This window comes from Wyeomyia smithii, chromosome 2 (genome assembly GCF_029784165.1).
Source record: "Wyeomyia smithii strain HCP4-BCI-WySm-NY-G18 chromosome 2, ASM2978416v1, whole genome shotgun sequence".
NCBI classification, from domain to species: Eukaryota; Metazoa; Arthropoda; class Insecta; order Diptera; family Culicidae; genus Wyeomyia; species Wyeomyia smithii.
Window position 1 is genome coordinate 114,754,087 of NC_073695.1, and position 20,447 is coordinate 114,774,533.

Genomic DNA, 20,447 nt, shown 5'->3' on the forward strand with positions numbered 1-20,447 from the left:
AGTTTGTAACGATTGCTGCTGGCGTGGGATAAAAGACTTCTATCCGGTTTCATCCTTTTGCATATTTTCGTTCGATTAAGAAAGCCAAAAACAGTTTACCACTGTTGTTTTGTCGATAAAATCGTAAAGGATGGGAACAACAGTGTCGTAAACGTTTCAGATATTTGAAAATAGGAACTTAATCTAAATCATCAATTTGGTCACAGTCAGTTGGTAGTGGAAGAATTATTGCCGATTCAAGTCTTGTATGCCATTTCTATATTTCGTATAAAGTTTTCTGTAGAAATGGCACACACACGAATTGTTTAATTTAGATATTATTGACGCCTAATGGATCCGTCGTGAAATATTCGTCAAAAGTAAAGGATCTAGGAGTTATACAATAGATTGTGGAAAAAACAAAGCCTCAACGCATTCTGGGAGATAACGTTTGAAATGATATGGGCTGCGATGATCCAGTGGATTTACACGGTGAAAGTAAGGCCCAAAATAACTCATGCTACCATAGTGTAGTGGTCCAAAACAAAGCAAAAAACTCAAGATGAATCAGAAATGGAGAAAAATACAGAACCTGGGAGAACTGTCCCTGGGCTACATGTTTCTACACTAATGGGCTGCATCACCTAGTATATGGCCCTAGGGCAGATAAATAGCATTTAAAACAGCTACAGTGCTGTCAAACAGACATATGCAGCTTTTGTGGCAATGACACTAAGACCTCTGAACATTTGATATGTAACTGTGAAGCGCTATCAAGCATAGACATTTTTTTCAAGAACTGTACCAGATTAGGGTTCCTTGCATAATCAGACCACGGAAGTTACCCATTACAGGAATGCGCCATCCTAATCCGATGAAAAAAAAATAGAAAACAGGGGTTAACCACAATAGACAAAAATAATGACAGCAGTGTGGTTGAATTCCCAACGAGAAATGAATCTTCAGTGTGAAACAATTCAATAACTCCCCTTTTATCAAGATCAATAACTGCGCCGGCCACATCGTTACGGTCGTTAGGGGAAATCAGGAAAAGGATTATTAGTTCGGTATACGTTGTTACGAGACCGAACTAACCTCTGCACATCGACGAATGTCACATGAAAGAATTCGCCGAGGTCCCTCGCAAAAAATAAATTCTAAACTAGGTTTATTGGAAATCGTGTAAATAGTTAATATGAAAGTAAAACAGAATATTATAAAATAATAATTTTCGACTAATTCACTGGTTATCAGCTCATCTGTCTTGTGAGAGTGTACTAATCTCTAGACAATAACAAAAATTTATAAACTTTCCCTATTTTAGAATGAATACAAATATGTAAAGTGCATTGTGAAAATAATGCATACGAAATATGAGCACAACAATTAAAGCGCACGATATCGTTGTTCAACTATGCAATATTTAATTGCTTTATGTTCATCGCTTTCGAATTTCGAACGTCAAACATAAAAAAAGTACAAGATTTTTAAACGTAAATAATGACGCAACACCTGCTGATTTGTTAACCTTTTTGAGTATTAATGCAGTTAATTTTACTTTACAAAAACTACCTATTCAATGTAAAAACTAGCAATGTTCCACGCAAAGCCTCGTAAATTAAAAATAGCAGTGATACAATGAACCAAAACAAAGGCTCGAAGTCGGCCATTTGTGGATTCTGCACTGTTTCGCCTTGAAGTGATACTTTCCGAAATATAGAACAGTTTGACAGAATTTGTTTTTTTTTTTAATTGAAAAGTAATTCAATTAGGTATATTTTATTTTGAAGATAGGTTCTTTGTAATGTACGAATACTGCGTCGTTATTGGAGAACAAAATCTAGAATACTAAAACAAGTTCACAAAACAGCAATCACTAACTTTTGCTAGTATAATTTCCGATGGTTTAGACATTTTTACTTACCACTCACCTGTTATTCTTTTATTTATTTTAAAGAAAATTATCACCAGTTGGAGCTACCACGAGTGTTTCCTTTCCGATATTTCGAAAGCAAAAATCAAACAAAACATTCCGACGCTCAGATAACTGTTTTAATGAGTAATATTTCTAAAAAAAAACTAAAACAGCTACAACATCTGTTCTAAAACAGTATTGGATATTCAATCACTAAATATATCTACAATAACCATGCGTCTCCTTTTTAAAAAACTACAGCAATGCTTGATGGAAACGCATCTACTATATTTAGTGATAAAAGCAAAGCTACACATTCCTTTAGGAATTTGACCTTCTTTTTCCATTATACACAAACATCGCAGCCAATTGTTTAGTGTACAGGACTATTACGGGGCTTGCGATCCAACTGACACTAACAGTCTCTTCCGAGCCGAGACACGAAGATACGACGATTAGTTTGTTAGGCCATCATTGTACCTTGAGACCAGCTGGAAGGGTTTGATGCACAGAAGCCAAAAATCAACTCCAGATACCATTTTGAATTCAAAGATGACGACTTTCGGTTTCTGGAGAATAGCCAAAAAAGACTGCACACCACTCAATATGAGTATTTCCTGAATCAGATTGATACCCAGAGGCCGGATATTGATTCTACACGTCATCTCGAAATCCAAGATGACGTCTTCTGGTTTCGCATTCCGATAAAACCAATCATTTCAAACGATTTGTCTTTTGAGCTTGATCGTATCCAATATCCGACTCGTCATGCATTTGAAGACTATAAACAAATCGCAAGGAATCAATAAATCAAATAGAAAAAAAATAGCGGGACGAAGTTAGCCGAGTTAACTAGTAGCTACGTAGTAAATATACGCACACTTCATGAAGTCATGAATAAACTCACGCGAACACACAAAGAATTTAGTAGGCAGCAGTAAAATGCGATCACCGGCATAGCTGAACATTACGGCTGCCAAGCATATCGGGCTGTTTTCGCGGTGTCCTTTGATGTAAAATTACGTCTTACGGTAACATAAGGGTACAAATTTGAAAAAAAAAAACTTAACATAGAGAACGTAACGAGAATTGTCTATTTCCAAATTTCAAGCATTAGAAGTCAGTTTTCAACAGATTTCCTTCATTCCTACAGCAATCGATTAGAAAATTACCTATGAGTACACAATAATGCGGAAAATTTTGATTTTATTATGCTAACAACTCTTCTATAGAAAAATGTAGAGTCTTGTTAAAGGCATGTTTTGACCAATCGGAGCTGAAATAATACCTTTTTCAAAGCATAGTCGACGCCAAAGTATACGAACGATTTGACTTTAAACCCGATTTGTTGTTGTTGTTTTATCCGCTGTAGTCCCCAAAGACACACCAATCCGAAGCTTAACTCTCAGTAATCACGTATAATAGCTAGCATGCAGAAATTGAGTCTTCCTTGTATAACCGATTACTGCACCAAGAGAATGATTGACTTTTACTGGAAACTGACTGGACCCGCAGCCGGCACAGCAGCAGCTAATTTCAGCGCAGCAAGACTAAGCAGGCAACTCATTCGAGCAGATGAACCAACCGACGAACCGCAGCGCAGCACTGCACAACATTGCTGAACATGTCCGAATATGTTAGTAATTTTGTTAGGATCTGTCGCGTCGTATTTGCTTTATTGTCATTTGGCCACTGATAATAGCTGTGACTGTACCGGTAGCTTGTGTGTATAATTGTTATGTCTTGTTTGCTTGCTGTGTATGTGGAGCGCAGAATAAACAATGATTGTCATCGGTAGATAGCAATCCAAAATGTTGCTGTCACTATCGTGAAAAATAGCAAAGCATTTTGAAATACCCTAGATCATAATTCAAGCAGTTAATACATTTTTCTGTTACTCGTCGAAACCTCGATGACAGCGATATCAACTGCGCTAAATAAGTGTATAATTGAATTCTTGCTCTTTTGTGAGTTAGTTTCTCCATCATGGTCGGTGCAGCTATCGAAAATGTTCAACTTTCTTTGCCATTTCCTAGTTTACGATTTTTATAAAGAATTACGTCATCCGGCAGCATAGGGATACTCTTCAAGGTTACTTAATTGATGGAAAAGAGAATTGAGAGAAAATTATCTCTGTAATTCACCGCTTCACACCATTAAATTGATTAACACCAATCGAGTATATGCCAAACCTATTGCAAAAAAAACATCGACATAAGATAGGCCGTCGTAGTTCTATGTTAACCTTGCGGTTGTGTCTTAAAAACAACCTCTTCAACTATTTTTTCCTGTCTCAATTTTCTATGTATTCCTGACAAGTTTAAATTTGTCTTTCGAATGTATTTTAATACAAACATATCACAGAAAATCTGATTGATTATTTGGGCGGTTTCCGTTCATTACAGGCCATCGTAAAAAAGCTATATGGAATTTACTATCCATTAATCTGGCAACTTTGTAATGATGACAGTTGTGATGAAGTGATAGCTTTATAGCTTGACGAAGTTGGTGTATGCAAAAATGCTTTCATTTATTTTTTTCCGCAAAATGTTTTCCTCTGGACCTATTTTTCAGTCTAACAGAATGGGAAACAGCTTTTGTTTTTACTTTTATTTATTTCCCAAAAAAAAATTCTCAAGAAAAACAAATATTATCACAACGATTTTCATTACTATTTTTGCAATTTTTTCCCCAAAGGCAATGTTGAGTTCCAATAATCTCCACGGACCAAGACGTAACGCAACATGCAACATGGGACAATTGCATAAGCCATATTCCACGTGGACTAGTTTTTGTTGATTTTAGACCACCTTTCCTCTCCGTGGAAAATTGTTCACATATATTTTGAAAATTTTGTATGAATCTTGGACTTTCGCCAACATAAGCTGTTCACGTAGAATATGCCCTCCAAATTGCTTCCCTTATTTATATTTCATTTGAGTCGTTATGTCATATGTCACTAGAATATCTAAGATAACCATGCGCCTCCACTGAAAAAATCTGCTGCAATGCTTAACGGAAACGCATTATATTATTATTCAGGGAACATCCATCAATTACGTAGCATTCAAGGGGGAGGCGAAGTCAAGCCAAGCTACGTAGCAAATATGAAACTAAGAAAAAAAATAGATTTTTTCTAATTGTTTTTTATCACTATTTAATCTATTTAGGGTCATTTTCATTACTTCCTTGTCGTGGTATGTTTTTGATGATAAAACTTGCAAAAAAAAATTAATAGAGGGGTGGTTTTGAAACTACGTAATAATATAGAGGGGAGGGGGATAAAAAAGTTACGTCCTTAATGTTATTTATAATTGATTATTAATTTTCGTCATCCGTATACACGTCTTAATGATATTTGGTGTTTGGACTGGAAAAAGCTGCCTTGAGTAAACATTAGTATTCACTCAAAGCGACATAAAAAATAACAAAATAAAACTGTTGGATTATAACAAAACAAAATACTTTACAAGTTAACAAGTACAATTAAAAAGTTAAACTGTTATCACGTCAGTATTCCAACGCCATCTGACGAATTATCTCATGCAGTCCGTAATTGATGCGATGTGACCTAACCCGCAGTAGCTGATTGTTCCGTTGTAGTCAAAGTGGACAGTGTAGTTGCATTTTTAAATGCTGATTGATATACGGTTAGAATCACACCATTCTATCAGCAAAAAGATTTTAACATCATCAGCGTAACATAATCTGGATCCACAAGGCAGCAACCGAGTGACTCTGTAATGAACAGTGAGAAAAGTAGCGGGCCTCAAATACTACCTTGTGGTACTGCAGAGCGGATCAGAAACCAACAAGATTGAGAAGATCCCAAAAATATAGAGCAACTTCACAAAAAATGTATTCGTTTTAATATTTTTTTTCAATTGTCATTTTTATTTTGGTCAAAACTTTGCATAGAGGTTTACATTCTCTCAGAAAAAATATACGCCGTGAGATAAAAAATATTTTCACTCTTTATAAATCTGATTTTTTTAAATGACATGAAGAAGTCAACTTTTCGGGCCATATTATTTGAAAAGTTGACCTCTAAGGGCCAATAAAAAAAAAACAACTATAGCGATTTAAGGACTTTTTTGCATGAAATCGCTGTGCGTGAAATCACTTACAGAAATTTCAATACGCACAAAATTAATTGACCTTGTTGCCTATCTGCTTCCGTTCGACCACAATTCAATTCGCCCCAAAATTCACTCGATTATAAAACATGGAAAACTACGCAGTGAACCCCGAAGTCTACCCTGAGGCCAAAAAGTGTGAATTTCCCATTCACTTCACCAATCTTGCATAATTTTTTGTTCAATCATCGTGTAACGTCGATCTGGTTCACTTGACACCAATTGCAACAGATGTTTCGTATCGCGAAAATGCCACTTCTTTTCCTTTCGGCACCGTTCGCGCTGTGAATGAAATCATTGCCAGGTTAACATCGAACGTTTGTTTGTTGTCGGGGGATTTTACGCTTGGGTGGTTAAGGCAGTCAGGATTAGGAAACAGGTGTGTTGGAAGAACCCAGTAAGATACATCATTTAATTGACTGAATGCAAGCATTGAAGCCAAAGTGATCAACGACGGCTTGAACTGCCATTCTTCTGTCGCTTTTATGGTATACACTACAATATTACAAGGAGAAAATATTCGGCCATGTTCAATAACATTTCATTTTAATATAGCACTTTCATACAAAGAATACTCTAAGTTTTCTTTTGAACAAAGCAGCATTCCTGATTAGTAAAAAAAATATAATATGTCAACATCACATTAGTAGAGTGCAGTATTCAATTGAAAACTACAAAAGCAAGCAGTAAACAAATCGTCTTGAGGCAATCGCAACCGAAAACATATGTCGAATGCATCTAAGCGGTTTGTGTAGAGCTTTGATCAGTTTGAGATCATACAACGAAAATATCCCTTGAAGCAGAGTCAATTTGTGGCTGAGGTACGTGTCGCCGGAAGTTCACATTTGTTTGTCTTCAATGGTGTGCTGGTGAAAAGGGAGAAAACGAGTGGTTCGAATTGTTCCGACAGTGGAATCTAAATTAAAAAAAAATATATATGTGAATTGCATGACTTTAATTATCTCCAACACCATACTTACCTTATTGTTCTAAATAGTAATTGAATTTCAATCAAATATTTCCCAATTAAAGTCGGGTGTTTATTTAGGTTTGGGATCATCTTTGAAATTAATCATCCTAACGAATATTGTATATTCCAATAATGTACACATAGTGAAATAAAATAACTTAGACAGTTTAAGCACTCGAGAACTTTTCGTTTAAAAAACAATGAAAAGTAACAGAACCAGCTTCATAATGTTGCACGAAATCGAAAGGGAACCAACTCAAACAAAAGACCAGACAGGGAAAAAACTGATGCGTTCGGAACAGAACCACGATTAATAGCAGCCATTAATCATTTATGCCATCACCACAAAAGAAAGCCTTCGAAGCAAACAGAGCTTTTACCTTTTTGCCGGGAAATCATGGCCTGACGCAAACAACCACAACAGCACGGGGTAAATTTTCATTCTTCCTCAGACATAAGCTATGCGATAGCCCCGGAAGAAGATAGCAGGTGATTAACATTCATTGTTAGATTTCACATCCACCTACGTGTACCACTAGCGAAAAGGATTGCACACAATGCCGAGGTCAGTGTTCTTATCGGCACATTGGGCAAGCAATTGACATTCAGTTCGGATGTATAGCCGTACGATTTCTCTTTTGTATGATTTTTTTGTTCCAAGTTAGGATAGGTTTCTGAGAAAAGCATGTTCATTTTACAGGTGGGAGTTGATCTGTCTGACGAGAATCTAACAAAGGTAAAGCTTTCTGTGATTTATGTACAAAGATTTTCGGTTTTGACGTAGAACTACGTCTCTGAGGAAGTTCGGCTACATAGGGATGTAAAATGAAATCGAGGAGGCCCGAATATCCGACAAGGCTCTGTCATTTTTCACACAGATGGCTCAAAAATGAATGGAGCAGGTATACACGGTCCAGGGATAAGTATCTCGATACCAATGGGCCGTTAGCCTACAGTGTTCCAGGCCGAAATATTTGCAATTTATGAATGTGCGCAAGTTTGTTTGGCTAGGAAATACAGGCATGATAACATATGCATTTTTTCTGATAGTCAAGCAGCACTCAACGCACTAAAAGCCTTTACATGTACCTCTGAGCTAGTATGGGAATGCATCCTTTCACTGAAACAACTGGCAGAAAGGAATCAAGTCTGGTTATACTGGTCACGGAGTGGACGGCAATGAAAAAGCCGATACGTTAGCTAGACAGGGGTCATGTACCGGTTTTATTATCCCAGAACCGTTCTGTGGGGTGTCATCAAGAGCCTTGAAAGCAGAATTGAAAACCTGGGAACATCGAACAATACAAGAGAACTGGATATGCTCAGTAGGACTACGCCAGTCAAAACGGTTTATAAAATCAAGCGTGAGGAAAAGCCAGCGATTGCTTAGATTAAATAAAAAGGAATTAAAAACCAATTACCGGACTGTTAATAGGACACTGTCCAAGTAAGCATCACCTAAAACAAATTGGTCAGTAAAATGACGAAATTTGTCGTCTCTGCGGGTTCGAATATGAAACTGCAGAATATTTGCTCCGCCACTGCAGTGCACTAATATAGCGCAGAATAGGAGCCTTTGGAAAAGGAACTTTGTAGCCTTTCGAGGTCTGATCTGCAAATCCTAATGAGGTAATTAATTTCATACGGAATTCAGTGCCAATTTGGGAGAAAGGGTGCAACGTGACAACGACGATCACTTTCATCAATAGTGATATGTCTGCCACGAGTACCTAGACTAAAGAAGAGGTATATCACAAAAGATCTTTAAGATATATGACATGATAGATCAATAATGATCGCAGTGGTTCAAATCTTACAAAATAAAAGAGGTGCAGTTCATTTCACGCACCAAGTGCCCCAAGAAGCTGTTGCTGTGGCTGACAATCAGCGGGAAGAGGATGTCGATGCCGCTCTTTTTTCGCTCCGGACTGGCCGTGAATGAAGAAATGAACATCCATAAATGACGTAACAATCGATGGGGAGAGGGGTTTACAGTTTTGTGACGAAATGTGACTAGGAGGAGAATAGAAACGTTGTAGCAAACATGAAACTAAGAAAAAAAATTGGATTTTTTCTAATTGTTTTTTTTATCACTGTTTTGTATTTTAAGGGTCATTTTTATTATTTTCGGGTCTTTTCTTGTTCATTTATGATTTATGATATGGTTTTGATAATAGAATTTGCAAAAAAAATTAAGGGCGGAGGGGGGCGTTTGAAAGTTACATAATTATCTAGAGGGGGGTCTGACTTTGTGATGAAATGCTACGGAGGGAAGGGGAGGGGGGTCAAAAAAGTTAAAAAAGCTACGTCATTTATGGATGTTCCCTAACATGTACGGATATGCTCACAAATGCTGCGCAGTGCTGCAGTCCACCGGTTAGTCTATTTACTGTGAAACACGGCGATCGAATGGGCCGCCTTCTTAGCCTTGCCGCGCTTAACTAAGCGGCTGCTGCTCTGCCGTCTGCGGGTCGAGACAGTTTTCAGTAAGACCTATTGCTGTAGTAATCGGTTATACATTGAAGACCTAATTTCTGCTTGCTAGCTTTTATGCGTGACTACTGAGAGATAAACTTCCGGTAGGCGTATCGTTGTGGACTACAACGAGTAAAACTACAACAACAACAGAAACAAATCGGTTATAAAGTCGAACAGAATGTATACTTCAGCGTCGGCTGTGCCCCTAATGACCCTAAATTGAACAAATAAATATCAAAATATTATAATAATAAAATGAAAAAAATCAAAAAAGAACAATTAGAAAAATTCATATTTTTTCTTAGTTTCCAATTTCTATCACCTCACTCGAATTTACACTGCCGGTCAATAGAGTGGCTATATCTTTCGTGGAACCAAACACACATATTTATTAAAGGAAAACCAAAAGATCTAAGAGTAGCGCTAGTAACGAGTCAGTTTATTGAAGCGTAATGAGAGAAAACTCTCAGGTTTTTTTTCAGGTGTTTTCAACGCGGATTTTTATATTAGTTTTCTTGTGCGGATTTTTTATTATCGCGGTTTTTAACGCTAATTTTCGAATCAGCGCGAGTTTTTACGCGAATTTTCAAATTAATGCTTTTTTTCGCGCGGATTTCCGGATTACGCGTTTTTTGCGCGGGTTTTTGAATCAACGCGCATTTATTAAATTTTTAACAAATATTCGCAATGGTCTTCTAATTTAAAAATAAACATGACTTTTTAAGATGTAGGTGTACAGAACCTTTCTGTTGGTATTAGAATAAATTTGACGTTATAGTCGGAAATCACAATTCGGTCACAATTATCTACCGTAACTACTATTGAACTTTAGCATGTTTCTTTGTCACTTCTTTATCGTTCAAATTCGTTTCACTGAAACAACGACATCTCAAATGTTGCCAGACATTATCCTGTAACAATAGGTTGACAAATCTTATCCCGAAGTAACTTATTCTGCCCATGCATCTTGTTATAATGTAACGAAGCGGTCGCATAGGGAAACCACGGGCAACATAAATTTTTTATCCAAAGATATTCATAATATTCGACATTCACCAATACTCTCCATGAAATAATACCAGTTAAACTTTAAAATTATAACTTTTAAAAGATCTAAAGCCGCAATAGCCTAAATTCGGCACGGCGAAAACTACATCAGTTTGCTGCTCTTATGAGGGTCAGAATATAACTGGCATTTTTAAATTGGTAAAATATCAATAGTTTCATATAGAAATGGGCAATGCCCATAGTTTCCCTGTGTTGTGTTTTCATTGCGAATAGTTTGGAAATGAAGTAGCGATGCCGTTTTGTCTGCACAACACAAGTGCAGACACGGATAACTAAAAAAATCCTACCAGATAACGCACCATCGGTCATGCAGGCAAATTGGGTGGTGAAAAAAATGTTTACTGGCCATCCAACACATGATAAGTTTGGTAAAAAATGACGAATCTGTTGCGGATAAGTAGAGCTGTCCATGTTTTTGGTCAGCTAAGCGAGCAAACTTCGAATCAAATCTGCAATGTAACCTTTAAAAATGTGTCAATTGCATACAATTCGTCGACTAGTGGCAATGTGACAAGTTTTTTGTTATTCCGCATATCAGTTGCATGTAAACGTGATTGTAACAAAGGATGATTGATACGAATTACTGGTTGACCTCGGAGTTACACTAACCACTATGTAACAATACTGTTTCTTGGGGAGTTGAAATGTCGTTTCGCGTCATATATGTGACCTATCCCTCTCTCTTGCAGTCTAGTATATGTTTCACAGTAACCGCAGTGAGATCACAATGCGACATTCTTTTTTATTGCTTTTTTCAAGTGCTGCTTGGGCTACCACAGAAGACGAAGCGAGTCGCCTGAATTTTGGACTAGTAACTCGTTTGCGATGTTGGTCGACTCGTTCGTGGCTAAGATGTCACCAACCAAGTTACACTCGCGGTTCCTAATGCAAAACGATGTCAGTGACTTGAGGCAATCAGGTTCTTTCTTAGTCCTTTGTCGTAAAACATGTAATTCTAGTTATTTTTGTTTTCGATTAGTTTGCTTAAAAATTAGACATAAACAGTAACAAACAAAAAAGCTTCAAAGCTTGTTCATTATATAATATAATTAGCATTTCATCGACAAAAATTTTTCGTATCAAATTTTTCATTTGTAATCCGATACAAAAAAAGCTCTCTAGTGCCCAGTGCCGCCTTTAGATGGTCTTCAGTTGAATCTCTAAAAAGCTTCAATAAGAACTTAAAAAATGTTTATAAAGCTTCATAGTGATTTTTTCGAAGTTCTAAAAAACTAATTTGGGCACTAGAGGGTTAATAAGGAATCTTCTTATCTATTTCCTTGAAATAAAATATTACATTGTAGCATTAACATACTCAAAAAATTGTGAAACTTTCATGAAGACAACTAATGCCCACTTTGTTTACTTTGGCCCACTGTGCGTCATTTGCAATCCAATAAATTTAAAATTTCATACTGCTTGTATTTTTATGAAACCCTATCGAAAACATTTCACATGTAATTCTGATTGCTCATTTTTATTATGAATTCATGATATGTAATGGCATGTTAATTGGCCTCTTACAGTAGATAATATTAATATTCACAAGGATTCATTGTGATAAAAAAGGTCTGGAAAATTGCCAGCTGCTTTATATTAAACCATGAATTGCAAATGTCTCATTTCGAATGCAATGAAGCTACGAACTCTTTAAGTAAAGGTAAATTGTGCTTCCAACGAAAACAAAGCGAGCTTAACCAGCTTAGTTAGTCCTGCAACATGGTGGTCGTTTAATTTATGTGCAACTAAATAGTTTAATTTAAGTGAAAACGTACCATTTAATATGTTAAAGTTTGAATTAATTAGGAGCCCCAGTTATAACAGCTAAGCTAACAAGGCAAATACAAGCAGAAATATTTACCCTGTTTAATCTACCGTAATCTTAGCCTCCAATGCGAAAAATTAAATTATCCACAGCTTTCATCGGATTACTTCACTCGCACCAACTTCTCATTTACGATTTTACGACGCTCCAACAGCGGCAAACCACGCGAACGGCCTTATTTTAATTTTTGTTTAAACGTCCACAAACACTTTGCACGATTCGTACCGCTTTACGGCCGCCACCCCAGCGATACTTGATTGAATGTAAATTTCATATGAAAATATCATCGTTTGCGCTTTGTTGTCGGCACTTCACCTAACAAATGATCGTGGGACCGCGTTGGAAAACGCCACGTGATTTACTTGCACCGTTCACTAAGAAACGCGCCGCTACTCGACAACGGACCACTAAGTGCACCAGCCCCCGCAACTGTTTATTTATTTTCGAACATTTTTTGTTGGGTACGCTTTGTTTGTTTTTAATTATCGCAATTTACGAGCTTCGCCTTCTGTCCTGGCGGTGATAGGTATTAATGTCCAGTGCGTGAACAGGAAGCCGAGGACTAACGGTGTCGAGAAAAATTGCTCGCAGTTACAACCACTCTGCCAGCCACAGCGTAAACAACCTTCGCGAAATCACATCGTACATCGCACCGTTTGAACGTGTTTAGACTCCATCAAGTTACAATAATTTAATTTGCCATATCAAATTTCTTATGTGCAGCTTCCTGACCGGTCGATGTCTTTCATTAGCAAAAAGTTTATCACTCTTGGCAGAAAGTCTCAAATTTCAGTAATATCCTGTTTTATCGTCTAGAGTATCGAACAGAGCTTTTCCGGAATGCTTCCGCACGCAGTGGCCGCCACCAAAAGACTAACATAATCGAATGTTACCAAAAGGAAACTATCCTTCTGGTGTGGATGCTAGACACAAACCCGAAAACACCGAGAAGAGTGCGTCGCTCGTCGGGAAACCTGTATGCCGGCTTTGTTTATCGCCGGAAGTGGGGTTTGATCTCGCGTGGAAGGTACTGAGGGCACGAGAAGTGTGTCTGAGGTACAATCTTACAAGCACCAACACGTCTTCCAATTCTCCTCACAAAGTTTCTTCTTCTTGCAGTGGAATGCAACAAAGATGAAACAGCGGAAATATGCAACAATGAGCCGAATAGAACATTGGAACGGTAGACGAACAAAGAGGAGATAAATAAGACAGTGCGCATGCTTCGTCAGGAGATGAACCCGTTCAACTCTCCGCTAGTTCATTCATTTCAGGGACGTACTTACGAAATTTATCCAGAATGGAGTTACAATTTTTACACCTAGATTCGCTTGTGTTGGTTTGCTTGAATTGATTTTCGTTATAAAATTCAATTGTACTTCATATATTCCTCACCAATACTATGACTAAATTATGGTGCACCAATTAACCATCACTACCCAGTGCATTTTCTGAACAAATATTTTACCCACCCCTTCTACATCAACACAAAAAACTTGGCAAAGAAAGAGTAGTTCATGAGTATCAAATCAAACTGCATTCTGGGCACGCAAGCCGCTAGTTTAGCCGTTTTGTTTTGGTTCTTCTTTGTTATTTTACATAAGCAGCAGCCGGTGGGGACGCGGTAGCGGTGTAGTATGTACTTTTCAACAATTGTGGATAAACATCCACCTTTGTCTATCAAAGAATACCGCAGCTGCCCCTAAGCAATCGTCTATGCAGACACAACACAAAAAGAAAATCGTTGTTTCAACTGTATTCCTAGGAGGGTGCAACTTGCTAGCTATGTAGCTAGCTATGAAGACAAACGGAAAGATATACTGAATTCCGCAGTTTATGTCAAACCCGCAGTCTTAAACAGGATTTAGAGATGATTTCTTTGTGCGAAGTTGAACTGGTATTAAGGGGTTATATACCATTTTAGTTTTCAAAAAACCGAAAAAAATTTTATTGTATTATCTTCAAATACAACATCTTGAGAACATTTTCACAAATTTTCATAAAGATCTGAGCAAAAGGAAAAAAGTTAGAGCGATTTGCAGCGCGCCTCGCTACGGCCGCATAAGCTAAACTTGAAACTTTACACGCGATTATCTTGAAATAGTGTTTTCCGAAAAATGACTTTGCCGTGATCCTGATTGCGGGAAAACTATTGAACCGATTTCCTTCATATTTTTTTTTAAATTTTCGTTATTAAATTCGCCGGTCCTTGAACTATCGCTTTTCGAAACATACAGTTACAGTTTGCCGCAAAAAAATTTTTAATGCAATTTTCAGCAATCAAAACGTTCATTTTTTGAGAAAAACGTTCCCATTTGCACTGAAAACAAAATACTCATAAAAGCGATCGTTCAAGGACCCGGAACACTTCTAAGCTAATGAAATAATATGAGTTTTTTGATTTCGGTTGACCCGCTGAGTCTCTATCAGGATAACCGCAAGCCTCTGCAAAACAATAGCGTTTCGGGGAAACGGCCATTACTCCAGTAATAATTGGTATAGCTCAAAATCAAACGTATTTTTTTGTTGTTGATAAACTGTACTTTCAGAAAAATACTCCTTTGATGCAATGAAAATGGTGCTATGCACTTAAAAATAGATTCAAACTTCCCTCATTTTTCTCGACCAAAAAGGTATATAACCCCTTGAGCACAAACGATGTTTCAATTCAGAATAGCACCAACATAACCAGCGCTGCTAAAAGGAAGTTTCAAGTATTTGATTTGTCTGACTGACACTGCAATCACAATAAGACATTATATTCGTTAGAGGTAAACAATCTTTTGTGACTATGTACCTTGGTTATTATTTTGATAACGATAAGTCAGTCACTAATTAAAAAAAAAAAAAAAGAAAAAAAACAATAAACAACTCGGTGCTATAGCGATTTAGAACTTCTGATGCAACTTATTGTAGGTTATAGGTCTTATTAAGTGAAACTTTCGCTCATACTAGAAATTTTCTGGACACATCTAAAATTTGAAGTGATGCTAAAAATACCTATACGCAAACCATTTTTTTCTAACTTCGGCAATTTTAGTCGTTTTGAAAGTTTTATTTCACCGAAATTCATTGTGTTTTTTAGCTTAAATTCAATTTTTTATACTTTTCGACGTAATTTTTCACCTTGACTCGCATAAGCAGCAACTAACGTGCACCGGCACTCAAAACTGTAAAATGGTACGCGAGTTTCTATTTGCGAGTAGGAGTACTCCACTAGGAAATAAAAATGCTTCCATCACATACTCGGTTTACACCGACAACCGAGAGTTAAGCAGGGAATCTGTGAAGTATCGCATGCTGGAACGTGTAAGGTATCGGACTACTTCAGTAAGTTTTCTACAGTAGTCTAATGCAAAACCAGCCATAGAAAACCACGGTCGAAGCAGTCTGATACTCTATTCAAATATATTTTCTTCTTCCGGAATCATCGCAACGCGTCTTGAAACAATATTGTCTTCGGCTGCTCGTGCTCGCAGACACGAGTATGTGCATATGATTTCAGGAGCGAATGAGATTTTGCATTCGTCCGAGAAACCTTATGTGAATCAACACTTGTTGGTAAGCCAGGAAGAAAGCGATAAAGGACGAGAAATAACTTGAATGGAGAATACTCTCGTGTGTGATATCGGTAGCAGTAAGAACCTCACTTGAATTGTTGCATGCTGTATATAAGCGAGATGAACAACACTGGATATATCTACATATTCGAAAGCTCTATTTTTCACCTTTCCAAAACGACCAAAATATTAAGAATTGGTTGAGAAATCCGGACTACTTCGTGATTAGGGCGAAACAAGATAGGAAAACAAGCAAGGATTCGCCCTTATCACGAAGTAGCCCGGAAATGTTCGAGCTAAAAATAAATATGTGAGCTAGGTTCCAAATACGGGGTTTGGCCATAAATTCAAGAGGGGTTTGAAAAACTTCAAGTATGGACGCAAGTAACAGTCGACTAGAGCTGCAGCTAAATCACATCAGAAGTCTTTTATTTTTGTTCATTCGTAGAACCATGAAATAGACTCTATCGGTCTATTCAGCGTCTTGTAGATGGTTAACTTGGTGCGGCGAAAAATTCTACTCGATCAAAGCGTCCTCCGGAGACCAACGTGTGCACGCTTTCTTTCCGTTGAATTTCTCTGCTGGTATCTAGAGATGGTCGGGTTTCGGGTTTTCAAACCCGAAACCCGAGCCCGACCCGTACCCGACGTTCATTATATAATATAATTTGTATTTCATCGACAAAAATTTTTCGTATCAAATTTTTCATTTGTAATCCGATACAAAAAAAGCTCTCTAGTGCCCAGTGCCGCCTTTAGATGGTCTTCAGTTGAATCTCTAAAAAGCTTCAATAAGAACTTAAAAAATGTTTATAAAGCTTCATAGTGATTTTTTCGAAGTTCGTCTAAAAACTAATTTGGGCACTAGAGGGTTAATAAGGAATCTTCTTATCTATTTCCTTGAAATAAAATATTACATTGTAGCATTAACATACTCGAAAAATTGTGAAACTTTCATGAAGACAACTAATGCCCACTTTGTTTACTTTGGCCCACTGTGCGTCATTTGCAATCCAATAAATTTAAAATTTCATACTGCTTGTATTTTTATCAAACCCTATCGAAAACATTTCACATGTAATTCTGATTGCTCATTTTTATTATGAATTCATGATATGTAATGGCATGTCAATTGGCCTCTTACAGTAGATAATATTAATATTCACAAGGATTCATTGTGATAAAAAAGGTCTGGAAAATTGCCAGCTGCTTTATATTTAACCCGACGGGTTCGGGTCGGGTTCGGGTTTGGAAATTTTTGAAAGTGTCGGGTACAGGTCGGGTTCGGGTTTTGTGCAAAAAATATTTTCGGGTACGGGTCGGGTTCGGGTTTGAAAATGTCGGGTTCAGGTCGGGTTTGGGTATGAAAACCCGAATCCCGACTATAAAATCTATGAAATCTCGGGTTCGGGTCGGGTTCGGGTTTCACAATTTCGGGTTCGGGTCGGGTTCGGGTTTCGAAGAAATAACATTTTCGGGTTCGGGTCGGGTTCGGGTTTGAACGAAAAAAAAAGTTTCGGGTTCGGGTCGGGCTCGGGTTTCGACCGAAAAAAAAATCGGGTTCGGGTCGGGTACGGGTTTGTAAAACATCAAACCCGACCAGCTCTAGATCGTTGTCGGCAGTTACCAGTGAGCCCAGATACACGAGCTCATCGACCACCTCGATTTCATCATCACGAACTTGAACTCGAGGTGGGAGATTAGGTGGGATTCCTTTCATGTACTTCTTCTTCGATGCAATGATGACCAGTCAATGTCAATGTCGATATCGTCGGTGAAACGAAACAGTTGAACCGACTTTTGGAAAATCATGCCGCTCGTGTTAATCCCCGCATAACCCGCCGATCCGCGAATATCTGATCCATGGTGGCGCGGGAACCCATGAATCCCGCCTGGTAGTGCCCCACGAGCTGCTTCGCAAATAATGATAGTCGACGACAGAGTATTTGGGAGAGTACCTTGTAGGCGGCGTTTAGTAGAGTGATTACCCGGGAATTGCGGCACTCCAGCTTGTCGCTCTTTTTATAGATGGGACACACAATACTCTCCATCCACTCCTCCGGTACTCGTTCTTCCTCCCAAACCTTGACATTGACCTAGTGCAAGGCTCTTGCCAGTGTTTCTCCACCGTATTTCAATAGCTCGCTGGGAAGTTGATCTACTCCAGCAGCTTAATTGTCTTTCAGCTGGCCGGGGTCTCCTCCTCCACCTCCAGGAGATCGGGGGCTGGAATCCTGATGTCTTCTGCTCGTGCACCAAGATCAGTTGCCATACCGTCTTCGCGCTCTACTGCATTGCCTTTTAGATGCTCGTCGAAGTGCTGCTTCCACCTTTCGATCACCTCACCTCACACTCGTCTGTAAGGAAGTTGCCGTCCAAGCTCCTGCACATATCGGCTTGCGACACAAAGCCTTTTCGGGAGCTGTTCAGCTTCTCGTAGCACTTCCGAGTGTCGTTAGCTTGGTACAGCTCTTCCATCGCTACGCAATCTCGGTCCTCTTGCTGGCGCTTCTTCCTTCAGAGGACTGTGTTTTTGTTGTTCCGTGCCTGTCGATATTGTTCCACGTCCGCTCACGTACAGTGTTGCAACATCCTCGCCCGTGCTGCCGTCTTCTTCTCGATTACCAGTTTGCATTCGCCGTCTTACCAGTCATTTCTATGATTCGGAGCCCTTGTACCTAGTAACGCTATAGCAGCGCTACCTATGGGGGGACGGATGCTCCTCCAGCCATCTTCAATAGTAGCTACGCCAAGCGCCATTACAACCTCCCACCAGACGACTCCGACCACCCACTGAACTGAAGCTGAACTGAACGGCCCCTAACCTCCCACCTCGAGTTCAAGTTGGTGGTGATGGAATCGAGGTGGTCAACGAGTTCGTGTACCTGGGCTCACTGGTAACCTTTAACAACGATACCAACAGAAAAATTCATCGGCGCATTATGGCAGGAAATCGTGCATACTTTGGTCTTCGGAGGACGCTCCGAGCGAGTAGACGTCGTCGCCGCACCAAGTCAACCATCTACAAGACGCTGATCAGACCGGTAGTCCTCTACGGGCATGAGACATGGGCTATGCTTGTGGAGGACCAACGCGCCCTTGCGATCTTCGAGCGGAAGGTGTTGCGTACCATCTTCGGCGGATTGCAGATGATGATGATGATGATGGTCCCGCCACATACCCCTACAAAGGTTTGAGCTGGACGATTTATCTATAGATAATTAATGTAGTCACATTTAAATCAGTTATACAAAAAAAAAACGAACTGATTTTACCTCCAGATATAAATTTCTTCAAAAACTGACTACTTGATTCACATCGGTAAGAATGTGAGGAGCTATAGAGCTACACAAAACTAGCACAGGGTTTTCATGACCTTCAGCCAGACTAACCACAACTACTTCATGATTTTTCTCTAAGCATTGTTAAAGAATCCATTTATATCTGAATTCCGCGCGCGAGGCTCAAACTTATGTAGTCACTTTCTATTATTTTTTAAAGCTACAACAACATAAAGGAAAAAATCCATCATCACCACCGTGACGAACACAGTAGTTTTTGTTATTACATTACATATTAAAAAAGATCTAATATAAAATATGAATAAAATTTTACAACACAATCAGATCCGTTCGTCAAAACTTCGTCAGTTACATTCTTCAATAGAACAATAAATAAATAGATAGGTTCCAAAAATAAATAGTTCATCCAAAATAAATCCGTTATTTAAACTTCGTCAGATAAACTCTCGTCATTTTATAAAAGTTTTAATTTTCGTTCTGTACAACAGAAACTTTCACGTGTGAAATACATTGTCTCTTGAACTCCGCAAGCGTTGGTGCACGTTTAACATGTCTTGGCATCGAATTGAAAAAAATTATACCTTTATAAAACAATGAATTTTGTGAAGCTCTTGTTAGAAAGAAAGGTGTTCTTAGTTCATCCGCGTTTCTAGTGTTATATCTATGAAAATCTCTTCCTCTTTCAATTCGATCACACAAATATTGAGGTAGCAAACCATTAATTATTTTGAAAATGAACACCAGAGACAAATAAACAATTCGTTGCTTCACGGATAACCATTGCAAAGCGTCCAACATAAAGGTAGAGGAAGTTAATCTATCACAATTTAAAATCAAACGCATTATTCTATTCTGCAAACGCTGTAACCTCAACAATTGTGTGTTATTGGCCAAAAACAAAAAGGTAGGGCAAAAATCCAAATGTGGAGAGATGATTGACTTGTATAGCTGTATTTTACTACTAATCGTTAATTCGTTTTTCAAACGGCATAGAATTCCATACTTTTTGGCAATTTTCTTGATGACATTGTCAATGTGAGCGTTGAACTTTAGGTTGTCATCAATAATCACGCCAAGATATTTAATCTCCCGAACGCGACCAATTGCCTCATCATCAATCAAAACAGAGACATCGTCATTTACAACGGTGCGCGAGAAAATCATATATTTAGTTTTATCTATATTTAATTTCAATTGCTTATACTTCAACCATC

The 20,447-nt window shown here is 38.3% G+C and overlaps 1 protein-coding gene across 1 annotated transcript in view; it reads right to left on the bottom strand.

Moving 5' to 3' along the window:
- LOC129721094 (uncharacterized) overlaps positions 1-13,275 on the bottom strand; it is a 162,052-nt gene extending 148,777 nt beyond the window's left edge. The window contains exon 1 of the mRNA XM_055673226.1: positions 12,408-13,275. The gene's annotated coding sequence lies outside the window, so the exon portion shown is untranslated. The remainder of the gene's footprint in view (positions 1-12,407) is intronic.
- Between the last annotated feature and the right edge of the window lie 7,172 nt (positions 13,276-20,447).